A 13907-nucleotide genomic window follows, 5' to 3' on the forward strand; every position below is an offset into this window, starting at 1 on the left:
TCTGATTGTACTTTTTGCTCTTCTCCAAGAGACTTGTATTTTTTAAATTATACTTATTTCTACCTCTTAATAATTGTCTGTAAGGAGAGCATCTTATTTCTCTACTCTTTGAAGTGCCTTATACATATAAGTGACTGCAATAAGTAACTCCATGTGTGTTTGCTGAATTAAGTTGGACCTTGAATTTTTAAATAATTTTTTTAAATGACATTGGCCCCTAAATTTTTTCAAATCTCTCTTGAAACAGACCACTCCAGGTAGGTGGGTATTTCCCATATTCTTAATATCTCTATTAAAATATCTCTCGGTAACTACCAAGAGAAATGAATACCTGGGTTGAGCTTAGACTCTTGTACCGCCTAGCTAATGACAGGTCAAGTCACTCAACTTCTGGAATTTAGTTTATTCAACTTTTAATTTAAATGAATATGCTTAAATTTTCTTTCAGTTCTGACTTCTGAAAGTCATACTTTCCTTATATATACTCCATCTTCTTCTGAGGCTTAATCTGCAGGTGGATAAAGAGATTAGATTTTTGGTGCTCCAGTCTTTTTGTCCCTTTCTGTTCTGTATTATAAGAAATTATTTCTTTACTGGCCAAATAAACTTAACTTTTTCTAAATGCTCCATTTGTTCTTCTTCCCTTGATTTCACAACATGAGCAGTCTGACATGTGAATTTAATGACACAGATAAAATCCCAGTGTATTCACACAAAAACTGTTTGTATGTGTGTTCTATTTCCTGAGAAGACTGAAAGCTTATGTGCTGGTACAAGAAACAAAGGGGAAAATGACTATTTGAAAGGTAGTAAAAGTTTATTTTATGTCCTAGTCTCATGTATACCACTAGCTGTGACTACCCTAAAATCTTTATATATATATATATATATATATTTTTTTTTTTTTGCAGATAATAAAAGGCAAAGAAAAAAATGTTTTTGTTCCTAGCAAATTGTGTTGTTTATTAGCCACATAGGTATATTGATAGAATATATTAAAATCATAAATTTTTTGAGAGCTGAGAGAGAGCTTCGGGATTATTTTATATAGTGATTCCTAATCTAGGGTTCCTGAAGAGCTATTTTCAAATATTTTCAAAGCTTAATATGAACTATATATTGACTTATAATATAAATATACAAAGAAATTTGCCGAAAATTCAGAGAAGAGGAGTAGGAATAATAATGTGTTTGGGCTGGTATTTTATTTTTGGTCCTGTCCTTTTATAAATAGGGAAATTAAACTAAAATGTTTTAATTATTTTGTCAGGGTGAATGAGAATGCTGTTATCAGGACTCATAAGCCACTTGTTGACTCCCATTCAGAATTTTTTCCACCCAATCTTTTGACAAAAAACCGCCCTGAATCTGAACTAATTCTTTGTGGTCCCGCTAGTCAGAGACTGTGGGTTCAGGAGTACCCAGGTAAAAGCCTTTATTAAATACTTCGGTTGCATACTTCACTCAAAGCTAATAACAGTCCATGAAGTTTCAGGAAGTAAGGCATATAATTTAAGTAACTTCACTGAGATCATTTAGCTTCTGAGTGTCTAGTCCAGGAATACTGCTGAGGCCTTCTGATTTTAAAGCTGATGTATTCTCAGTTCAAAGTGCAAACAACTTGGGTATGCAAAAATCATTTTTTCTTTATATAAACAGGGTAAAAATTGTCAAAATTATAAAATGGATAGAAAAAGATTGATAGATAAATTTGAATATATACATATAAATTAAAATATTTGTTTAGCTGTGTATGAGTTTTTAAAACTATCCTGCTTTAACCAACTTTTTTACATAACTTACCAACTATCACAGGAGATGAGATGTACTCTATTATAAATAAAAAGAACTGTTGAAAGCTTGTCCATTTATCTTAGAACTAACTTAAAGAGTTGTAGTTAAAATGTTGTTCTGTTATGATATGTTGTGTCATAGTATTAACGTTCTCATTCTCTTAGACTTTTTCCTTCTCTGTTACTTACTTAAATTACCACCAAATCATAGAAACAAAGATTCTAGCTAATCTCTAGAGAAGAGTAGAAATTTTTGTGTCTAGCAGTCTATAGACCAAATTCAGGGTGTTGATGAACTCCATGAAATTGTATATGTATAAGTCTCTGTAACTGTAGGTAAAGCTGTAGATGTAGTTGTATGGGTACATATAGATGTAAGTGTACATGTTAAGTGTGAGTACATATACATGGACTAGTAGGAAATTTTTTGTGTACATTTTTCTTGAGACTCCATAGTTTCACCAGGCTCAAAAATAATACAGAACACAAAAAAGATTTAAGAAAAATGCTTGCTTTATAAAAAGTTTAACATTTTCATTCCACAATGACTACATCAAAACACAGGCAGATCCTGATTTACTTAATTCTTAGGATTTCTAATTATTCTCCCTGATCATTTTGTACATCTAACATATACTTCAGGCTATAGTGTTAGGTACATTTTTATTAGATTCAGAGCTTTGTGTAAAAAATGAATATTTTTCTTGCAAGTCTGCTCTTCTCTTTTTTACTTCCTGTCCTGCTCTTGATCTCTCTAAACACTTTATTACCATTTCTCACTTTGCTTTCCCCTCCCACCAAACTTGTTTATTAGGGATTATTATTCATAAGAATTAAAATCTCCAAACCAGCCTTTTCAAAGTCTCTATCCTGATTGCAGCTTTCTTTTACAGTAATGATCTCTTCTCTGCATTCCTGTCCATTTCTTCTCCACCTGAAGTTGACATCTTATTTCAACATTCACATAATATTCCTAACAATTTACATGAATTTAAGGAACACAATGCCAAATTCTCCCTAATGAAAGACCTTTGTTAGTTTTTAACCTCATTTGATCCTCACAATAGAGAGGTTGGTAGGGTTTACTATTCTTATTTCTAAAATGGAGAAATTAAAGCCCAGAAGAATATAAAATGTTTTCATAATCACAAATTCAGTTACCAATATACCTGAGACTATATCCTGCATCTCTTAACTAGTAATCTAAGGCTAACTGGAGACTTTTCTTTTTTTTCATGTGCTTATTGGCCATTCATATATCTTTTATTTTTTTTTAATTTTTGAATTTTATTTAATTTTTTTTTATACAGCAGGTTCTTATTAGTCATCAATTTTATACACGTTAGTGTATACATGTCAATCCCAATCGCCCAATTCATCACACCCCCACCCTTACCTCCCCGTGGCTTTCCCCCCTTGGTGTCCATACATTTGTTCTCTACATCTGTGTCTCAATTTCTGCCCTGCAAACTGGTTCATCTGTACCATTTTTCTAGGTTCCACATATATGTGTTAATATACGATATTTGTTTTTCTCTGTATGACAGTCTCTAGATCCATCCACGTCTCAACAAATGACCCAATTTCGTTCCTTTTTATGGCTGAGTAATATTCCATTGTATATATGTACCACAACTTCTTTATCCATTCGTCTGTTGATGGGCATTTAGGTTGCTTCCATGACCTGGCTATTGTAAACAATGCTGCAATGAACATTGGGGTGCATATGTCTTTTTGAATTATGGTTTTCTCTGGATATATGCCCAGTAGTGGGATTGCTAGATCATATGGTAATTCTATTTTTAGTTTTTTAAGGAACCTCCATACTGTTCTCCATAGTGGCTGTATCAATTTACATTCCCACCAACAGTGCAGGAGGGTTCCCTTTTCTCCACACCCTCTCCAGCATTTGTTGTTTGTAGATTTTCTGATGATGCCCATTCTAACTGGTGTGAGATGATACCTCATTGTAGTTTTGATTTGCATTTCTCTAATAATTAGTGATGTTGAGCTGCTTTTCATATGCTTCTTGGCCATCTGTATATCTTATTTGGAAAAATGTCTACTTAGGTCTTCTGCCCATTTTTGGATTGGGTTGTTTGTTTTCTTAATATTGAGCTGTATGAGCTGTTTATATATTTTGGAGATTAATCCTTTGTCCATTGATTCATTTGTGCCAGTACTATACAGTTTTGATGACTGTAGCTTTGTAGTACAGTCTGAAGTTACGGAGCATGATACCTACAAATCTGTTCTTCTATATCATTCTGTGAAAAATGCCATTGGTATTTTGATGGGGATTGCATTGAATCTGTAGATTGCCTTGGGTATTATGGTCATTGTAACAATGGTAATTCTTCAAATTATGAACACAGTATATCTTTCCATCTGTTAGTTTCATTTTCAATTTCTTTCATCAGTGTCTTATAGTTTTCTGAATACAGGTCTTTTACCTCCTTAGGTAGGTTTACTCCTAGGTATTTTACCCTTTTTGATGTCATTGCAACTGGATTGTTTCTTTAATTTTTCTTTCTGATAGTTTAATGTTAGTGTATAGAAACAGATTTCTGCAAGTTATTTTTGTATCATGTAACTTTACTGAATTCATCGATGATTTCTAGTAGTTTTGGTCACATCTTTAGGATTTTCTATGTATAGTATAATGTCATGTGAAAACAATTACAGTTTTACTTCTTCTTTTCCAATTTGGATCCCTTTTCCTTCTTTGATTGCTGTGGTTAGGACTGCTAGTAGTACTTTGAATAAAAGTAGAAAGTGTGGGAATCCTTGTTTTGTTCCTGATCTAAGAGGAAATGCTTTCAAGTTTTCATTGTGGAGTATGATGTTAGCTGTGGGTTTGTCACATACGGCCTTTATTATGGTGAGGTATGTTCCCTCTATACCAACTTTCTTGAGAGTTTTTATCATGAATGGATGTTGAATTTTATCAAAAGCTTTGCCTGCATCTATTGAGGTTATCATATGTTTTTTATTCTTAAATATGGTAATGTGATATATCACACTGATTGATTTGTGGATATTGAAAAATCCTTGCATTCCTGGAATAAATCCCACTTGATCATAGTGTATGTTTTTTTTTTTTTTGAAGTATGTTTGATTTACAATGTTGTGTTAGTTTCTGGTATACAGCAAAGTAATTCAGATTCTTTTCCATTATATTTTGTTACAAATTATTGAATATAGTTTCCTGTACTATACAGTAGGACTTTGTTGTTTATCTCTTTTATATATAGTAGTTTGTATCTGCTAATGCCAAACTTCTAATTTATCCCTCCTGCCCTCACTCCCAGTTTGGTTACCATAAGTTTGTTTTCTATGTCTTTGAGTCTGATCCTTTTAATTATTGTTGAATTTGGCTTGCCAATATTTTGTTGAGGATTTTTGCATCTATGTTCATCAATGATGTTGACCTGTAATTTTCTTTTATTATGTGATGTCTTTGTCTGGTTTTGGTATCAGGGTGATGCTGGTCTCAGAATAAATTTGGAAGCATTCCTTCCTCTATAATTTTTTGGGATAGTTTGAAGAAAGATAGGTGTTAACACTTCTCTAAATGTCTGGCAGAATTCAGGCATCTGGTCCTGGACTTTTGTTTGTTGGAAGTTTTACAATTACTGATTCAGTTTCATTACTGGTAATTGGTTTGTTCATGCTTTCTATTTCTTTCTGGTTCAGTTTTGGGAGATTGTATGTTTCTTAGAATTTGTCAATTTTATTATCATACACTTGTTTGCAATAATCTCTTATGGTCCTTTGTATTTCTCTAGTGTCAGTTGTAACTTCTCCTTTTTTATTTCTGATTTTATTGATTTGGGCCCTCTCTCTCATGCTCTTTTTTCTTGATGAGGTTTGTCTTCTTGGCACAGGACCCCCAGACTGGGGTGCCCAATATAGGACTCAGTCCCTTCAGTCCATAGGGAGAACCTCTGCCATTGTAATTATTCTCCTGTTTGTGGGTCACCCACCTGAGTTATTGGGCTTGACTATACCATGACTTTAACCCTCTTAGCTGTCTTGGTGTGGTTCCTTCTTTTTATCCTTAGTTGTAGAAGATCTTTTCCGGTAGGTCCTTGTCTTTTTCTTTGATAGGTGTTCTGTAAATTGCTATAATTTTGGTGTTTCCATGAGGGGTTGTGAGCTCAGAGTTTTTCTACTCCACTATCTTGCCTCTTCCCTCCAAAATTAACATTTTAAAGACCAAATAATTGTTACATCATCTAACTGTTTAACTCCATTTAATAGCTTCCCATTTTTCTCAAAATAAAGACCAAACTCATAACTCCTACCTAAATAGATCTGCATTTTTTTTTTCCAAGTCTCCCTTCATGTGTCATCATTTCACAGACCTCTTTTTTTTCCTCCCTATCCTGCTGGTCACCTCTACTCATGATGCATCCACTTGCCAGAGGGCTGATACCCATGCTGTTCTTGCTGATTGAAATACATTAACATCATCCCTATCCTCTTGGCCTAAATAAATAGTGTTCCTCCTTCATATCCCAACCCAATCTTCATGTCTTCAGGGAAGCTCCTGAGCTCCTCAACTAGTTCAAATGCTCCTATTATGGACAATATTTACACACCACAATTCTCCATTATAGCATTGATTATGGTCCCAATTTAAACATTATAAATCTAAATATTTTATCACTATCTTTCTTCCTGATTAGACTGTAAGCTCCAAAAGAGCAAGGACAATGGTTATTTTGGTACAATATTATCCCCTTGATTTAGTGCAGTATTTGACACAGAGTAAGGTCTCAGAAATTATGTTCTTTGTGTATGAATCATTTGTTTTTGTGTGTGTGATTACTGAAGAGTTAATAAAAATGCTAATCAGGGTGTGTTGCACACAATAGGAGCTCAAAAATATTAAGTGAAAACAAACCACCTGATTAAAAGATAAGCAGAGGAACTGAATAAACATTTTCCAGAGAAGACATACAGATAACCAATAGGCACATGAAAAGATTCTTAACATCACTAATCCTCAGGGAAATACAAATCAAAACCACAGTGTGATATCACCTCATACCTGTCAGAATGGCTGTCATCAAAAAGACCACACATAACAAATGTTGGCAAGGATATAGAGAAAAGGGAACTGTAATGCCCTGTTGGTGGGAATGTAATTGATTCAGCTACTATGGAAAACTATATGGAGGTTCCTCAAAATATTAATAATAGAACTAACATATGATGAAGCAATTGTACTCCTGGGTATTTTATCTGAAGGAAATGAAAACACTAAATAGAAAAGATATATGCTCCTCAATGTTCATAGCAGCATTATTTACAATAGCCAAAATATTAAAACAAGCAACCTAAGTGTCCATCAACAGATGAATGGATAAAGAATATGTGAGATATATATTATGTATTTTATATTATATGTAACTATATGATATATAATATAATTATGTGTATAATTCAACCATTAAGAAGAATGATATTTTGCCATTTGTGATAACTGGATTGACCTGAAGGGTAGAGGGTATTATGCTTAGTGAAATGTCAAACAGAGAAAGACAAATTCTGTATGTTTTCACTTATATATGAAATCTAAAGAATAAAACAAAACAGAAACAGACTCACAGATACAGAGAAAAGGTTGGTGGTTGCCAGCGGGTAGAGGGTGAGAGAAGGGGCAAAATGGCTGAGGGGGATTAAGAGGTACAAACTAACAGGCATAAAATAGATAAGTTACAAGGATGTAATGTACAGTACAGGGCATATAATGAATGTTTTATAATAACTTTATATGGAATATAATCTATAAAAATATCAAATCACTATGTCGTACACTTGAAACTAATATAATATTGTAATTAAGTATACTTCAATAAAAAATTAAGTGAATAACTATGTGAATAATTCAATGTTGAATTATCTGTTAGTGAATTGAGTACTTGTGAATTCATGAGTCATCTGTTATTTCAGCTCAACATTTTTTTTAGCATATCCTCTGAAAGTCACAAATTCTGTGATTCAGACTCAGTATGAACAGAAAACTCTTGAGTTATAGTTGTTTTAAGCTTCCCAAACATCATCAGGATAGTGGCATGCTGGTAGTACTTTTATTTTTCTTCACCTTTTCAACACATAAATTCAGATTCTAATTGCTGCAAGTCCAGCACTTCTCACCAGCAATAAATTTAAAACCTTTGGCCGACTTCCCTTAATTGATGTCTCACTCCCTTGTCTAATGAACTTCCCTGGAGGGACTGATTTCCAATAGCAATGTTTTCAGGGTCCTATTTCCCTAACCTATAAAGGGAAGTAAACCATCCTCATATTTTATGTATTTTAAAGAGATACTATGGATCTATTCCAGAAACCATATTTTTATTTTATTTATTAGCTGGTTTTAATTAAACCTCTAGAGAAAGCTGAATGAAGCCCTGATTGCAGCAGAGTCAGAAGATTAAATTATTTTTGTTATCTTAGTCACATACGAGGTATATCAGAAAACAAAATTTTTATTCTTTTGAGATAATTTTTACTAAAACTGGGAGATATAGTAAAAAATACATATCTATTTTTTTCAGATTCTTTTCCCTTATAGGTTATTACAAGATATTAAGTATAGTTCCCTGTGCTATACAGTAGGACCTTGTTGTTTATCTATTTTATATCTGTTAATCCCTCCACTTCTAATTTATCCCTACCCCCCTTCCCCTCTGGTAACCATACGTTTATTTTATATGTCTTTGAGTCTATTTCTGTCTTATATATAAGTTTATTTGTGTCATATTTTAGATTCCACATATAAGTGATATTTTTCTCTCTCTTTCTGACTTACTTCAAATAGTATGATAATCTTTATGTCCATCCATGTTGTTGCAAATAGCATTATTTCATTTTTTTTAATAGCTAAGTAGTATTATAGTGTGTATATATACCATATCTTCTTTACCCACTCATCTGTTGATGGACAATTAGGTTACTTCCATGTCTTAGCTATTGGAAGTAGTGCTGCTATGAACATTGGGGTGCATGCATCGTTTCAAATTATGGTTTTCTTTACATATAGGCCTGGGATTGGGATTGCAGGATGATATGTTAACTCTAATTTTTGGATTTTTAAGGAGCATCCATACTCTTTTCCTTAGTGGCTGCACCAATTAACATGCACCTCAACAGAGTAGAAGGATTCCCTTTTCTCCAAACACTCTCGAGTGTTTATTATTTATAGACTTTCTGATGATGGCCATTCTGACCAGTGTAAGGTGATATCTCATTGTAGTTTTGTTTTGCATTTTTTTAATAATTAGTGATGTTGAGCATCTTTTCATGTGCGTGTTGACCATCTGTATGTCTTCTTTGGAGAAATGTGATCTTCTGCCTATTTTTTGATTGAGTGTTTCTTTTTTGATATTGAGCTGTTTATGTATTGTGGAAATTAATTCCTTGTGGATCACATTGTCTGCAAATATTTTCTTCCATTATGTGGGTTGTCTTTTTGTTTTGTTTATAGTTAAGCTTTTAAGTTTCATTAGGTCCCATTTATTTATTTATTTTTAAATTCCATTACTCTAAGATATAGATCCAAAAAAATATTGGTGCGATTTATGTCAAAGAGTGTTCTGCCTCTGTTTTCATCCAGGAGTTTTATAGTATCCAGTCTTACATTTAGGTTTTTAATACATTTTGAGTTTATTTTTTTATATGGTGTTAGAGAATGTTCTAATTTCATTTTTTTTACATGTATCTGCCCAGTCTTCCCTGTACTATTTATTGTAGAGACTGTCTTTTTCTCCATAGTATACTCTGACCTCCTCTGTCATAGATTAATTGACCATATTGACCATAGGTGAGTTGGTTTATTTCAGGGCTTTCTATTCTGTTCCAATCATTTGCATGTCTCTGTTTATTCCAGTACCATACAGTTTTGATGACTGTAGCTTTGTGATATAGTCTGAAGTCAGGGAGCCTGATTCCTCCAGATGCATTCTTTTCTCTAAAGATTGCTTTAGCTATTCAAGGTCTTTTGTATTTCCATACAAACTTTTAAATCTTTTCTTTTAGTTCTGTTAAAAATGCCATTGGTAATTTGATAGGAATTGCATTGAATCTGTAAATTGCCTTGGGTAGTGTGGTTATTTTAAAAATATTGATCCTTCCAATCCAAGAACACTGTATATCTTTCCATCTGTTTGTGTCATCTTCAATTTCTTTCAACAATGTCTTATAGATTTTGGAGTACAGGGCTTTGGCCTCCTTAGGTAGGTTTATTTCTAGGTATTTTATTTTATTTTTGATGGAAAATGGGATCTTTTCCTTAATTTTTCTCTCTTATCTTTAGTTGTTAGTGTATAGAAATGTGACAGATTTCTATATTAATTTTATATCCTGCAACTTTACCAAATTCATTGATGACCTCTAGTAGTTTTCTTGTAGCGTCGTTAAGATTTTCTATGTATGTTGCTATGTCATCTGCCAACAGTGACAGTTTTACTTCTTCTCCAACTTAGATTCCTTTTATTTCTTTTCTTTCTCTGATTGCTGTGGTTAGGACTTCCAATACTGTGTTGAATAAAAGTGGCCAGACGGGTTTCCTTGTCTTCTTCCTGATCTTAGAGGTGAGGTTTTCAGCTTTTACCACTGAGTATGAAGTTAGCTATGGGTTTGTCATATATAGCCTTTATTATGTTGAGGTATGTTCCGTCTATGCCTACTTTCTGGACAGTTTTTATCATAAATCGGTGTTGAATTTTGTCAAAACATTTTTGTGCATCTATTGAAATCATCATATGGTTTTTATTCTTCAATTTGTTAATGTGGTGTATCACACTGATTGATTTGCGGATATTGAAAATTTTTGCATCTGTGGCATAAATTCCACTTGATCATGGTGTATGATCCCTTTAATGTGTTTTTGGAGTTGGTTTGTTAGTATTTTGTTGAGGATTTTTGCATCTATATTCATCAGTGATATTGGCCTGTAGTTTCCTTTTTCTGTGACATCTTTGTCTGGTTTGTTATCAGGGTGATGGTGTCCTCATAGAATGAGTTCAGAAGTGTTCCTTTCTCTGCAATATTTTAGAATAGTTTCAGATGGATAGATGTTAACTCTTTTCTAAATATTTGGTAGAATTCACTTGTGAAGTCATCTGGTCTTGGACTTTTGTTTTTGGGAGTTTTATATTACTATTTTTGATTCAATTCAGTACTGGTAATTGGTGTGTTCATATTTTCTATTTCTTCCTGGTTCAGTTTGGGAGATTGTACCTTTCTAAGAATTTGTTCATTTCCTCTAGGTTGTCCATTCTATTGGTGTATAATTGCTAATAATAGTCTCTTACGATCTTTTTTATTTCTGTGGTGTCAGCTGTAACTTCTTTTACAGTTTTGATTTTATTGATTTGGACCCTTTCTTGGTGAATCTGGCTAAAGGTTTATCAATTTTTTGTGTTACTGTCGATTTCTCCTTTTACGTTTGTTAATATTTGCCTTATATACTGAAGTGCTTCTATGTTGAGTGCATGTATATTTACAATTATTATATCTTCTTCTTGGATTGATCCCTTGATCATTATGAAGTGTCATTCTTTGTGTCTTATAAAAGTCTTTACTTTAAAGTTTTTTTTTTTTTTGATATAAATACTGCTACTCCAGCTTTCTTTTGATCTCCATTTGCATGGAATACTTTTTTCCATCCCCTCACTTTCAGTCTGTATTTGTCTTTAGATCTGAAGTGTGTCTCTTGTAGACAGCATATATACTGGTCTTGTTTTTGTACCCATTCAGGAAGTCTTTGTCTTTTAGTTGGAGCATTTAATTTGTTTCTATTTAAAGTAATTATCAATATGTGTATTCTTATTTACACTTTGTTAATTGTTTTGGATTTGTTTTTGTCAGTCTTTTTTTCTGTTTCTTCTTTTTTCTCTTCTCTTGTGGTTTGATGACTATCTTTATGTCTTTATATCTATTATGGATTTTTGGTTTTCGGTTACTGTGATGCTTTGGTATAGCAGTCTATATATATATACATGAATGCTTTAGTTTGCTGATCTCTTAATTTCAAAAGCATTTTAAATTTCCTGCACTTGTCCTCTCCTCCTGTCATGATTCCTGGTTTTGATATCATATTTCACATGTAATTATTTTGCATACCCCTTAAGTGTTTATTGTGTATAAAGATAATTTTACTACTTTTGTCTTTTAACTTCCCTACTAGTTTGTGTGTGGATGATTTCTTACCTTTACTGTAGGTTTGCCTTTACCATTGAGATTTTCCATTTTGTAATTTTCTTATTTCTAGATGTGGCCTTTTCTTTTCTACCTAAAGAAGTTCCTTTAGCATTTGTTGTAAAGCTGGTTTGGTGGTGCTGAATTCTTTCAGCTTTTGCTTGTCTACAACGCTTTTGATTTCTCCATGCAATGTGGATGAGAGCCTTGTTGGATATTCTTGGTTGTAGGTTTTTCCCTTTCATGACTTTAAATATATTGTGCCACTCCCTTCTGGCCTAAATATGTGGAATGCTTCACAAATTCACGTGTCATTCTTGTGCAAGGTCCATGCTAATCTTCTCTGTATTGTTCCAATTTTACTATATGTGCTGCTGAAGTGAGCACTGATGTGATTTCTTTTTTATAATATTTAATTTTTCACACCAATAGTTTGAAGAGTGACAGTTATACTGATATATATATATGTGTGTGTGCATGTGTGTGTGTGTGTTAGAGACAGAGCTGGACTGAAGCAAAAAAGGTGAATGAAGTAGATGATAGTCTGTCGGTGTGAGTTTTGTGTTGTATTCTTACCTCCTACCCTGCTTTTGTGGCCAGCATCCCTTTACTCCTCTTAATAATCCCTTTACCTTGGGGACTCTGATTCCTTTGTTCTATCCTGTATGTCCAGAGTTCCCAGTAGGCTACTTAGACCTGAAAATGATGAATGGTCTAGGTACTCTTTTTTTTACCAATAAAAATTCACATATTCTTTGTCCTTTCCACCACAGTCCCTTCTGCTCTGCTTTTACAATTGGCAACAAGATTATATGACAAATATATTTATGCTCTTGACATTTTAATAGAAGACTAAATTTTATACTTTCTAACATTTGCATTTAATAGTATATGGATGGCTTGAAAGAACAACTTCACTTTTGCCATCTAAACCCAAATAGTAACTCTAATTGGGAAACCTTAGGCCAAGTGGAAGTGTTCAAATGCAACCTTAAAGTAGACGATTTAGGCCAGGTAGATGTTAGAACATTCCCTAGTATCATGTAAACAACCAAACCAGAAGAACTACAACTTTAATTTATATAAATATAGTTCAAGAGGCTTAGTCTTAGTTGGTGCATGTGTAACAGGGATCATTATGTTTTAAAATATGTTTAGGTATATTCTCCTATCTTGAAATTTTTCTTGATCCATGGCTTTTTACCGTTTTTAAAAAAATATGCACCATCTTTATTGAGATGGGGTTTTCATATTTTTTACAATATTATATAAAGTTACAGGTGTACAACATAGTGATTTACAATTTTTAAAGTTTATACTCCATTTATAGTTATTATAAAATATTGGCTATACTACCTGTGTTATATAATATATCCTTATAGCTTATTTGTTTTATGTATATTAGTGGTACCTGTTAATCCTCCACTTTCAACTAGCCCCTCCCCCTTCCCTCTCCCTACTGGTAACTACTAGTTTGTACTCTGTACCTGTCAGTCCGTTTCTTTTTGTTACATTCACTAGTTTGTTTTTTTTAGATTTCACATATAGGTGATATTATACAGTATCTGTCTTTCTCTGACTTATTTCAGTTAGCATAATACCCTCCAAATCTATCCATATTGTAACAAATGGCAAAATTTCATTCTTTTTTATGGCTAAATAGTAATGCATTGTATACGTATACCATATCTTCATTATCCATTCATCTGTTGACAGACACTTAGAGTGCTCCCATATCTTGGCAATTCTAAACAATGTTGCTATGAACATTGGGGTGCATGTATCTTTTCAAATTTATGTTCTTGTTTTTATTTTGAATGTACACCAGGATGGAATTGCTGGGTCATATGGTATCTGTATTCTTATTTTTTTTTTTTTTTAGAAATTCACTTACTTTTATTT

At 33.0% G+C, this 13907-nt stretch overlaps 1 non-coding gene across 1 annotated transcript; it reads right to left on the reverse strand.

Annotated features, from left to right (window-relative positions):
- Positions 1–12285: 12285 nt before the first annotated feature.
- LOC137777086 (U6 spliceosomal RNA) lies at positions 12286–12392 on the reverse strand. The gene has a single exon (XR_011076416.1). It is a non-coding gene; the product is annotated as a U6 spliceosomal RNA (small nuclear RNA).
- Between the last annotated feature and the right edge of the window lie 1515 nt (positions 12393–13907).

The sequence above is a fragment of the Eschrichtius robustus genome, chromosome 14, assembly GCF_028021215.1.
Source record: "Eschrichtius robustus isolate mEscRob2 chromosome 14, mEscRob2.pri, whole genome shotgun sequence".
Lineage (NCBI taxonomy): Eukaryota > Metazoa > Chordata > Mammalia > Artiodactyla > Eschrichtiidae > Eschrichtius > Eschrichtius robustus.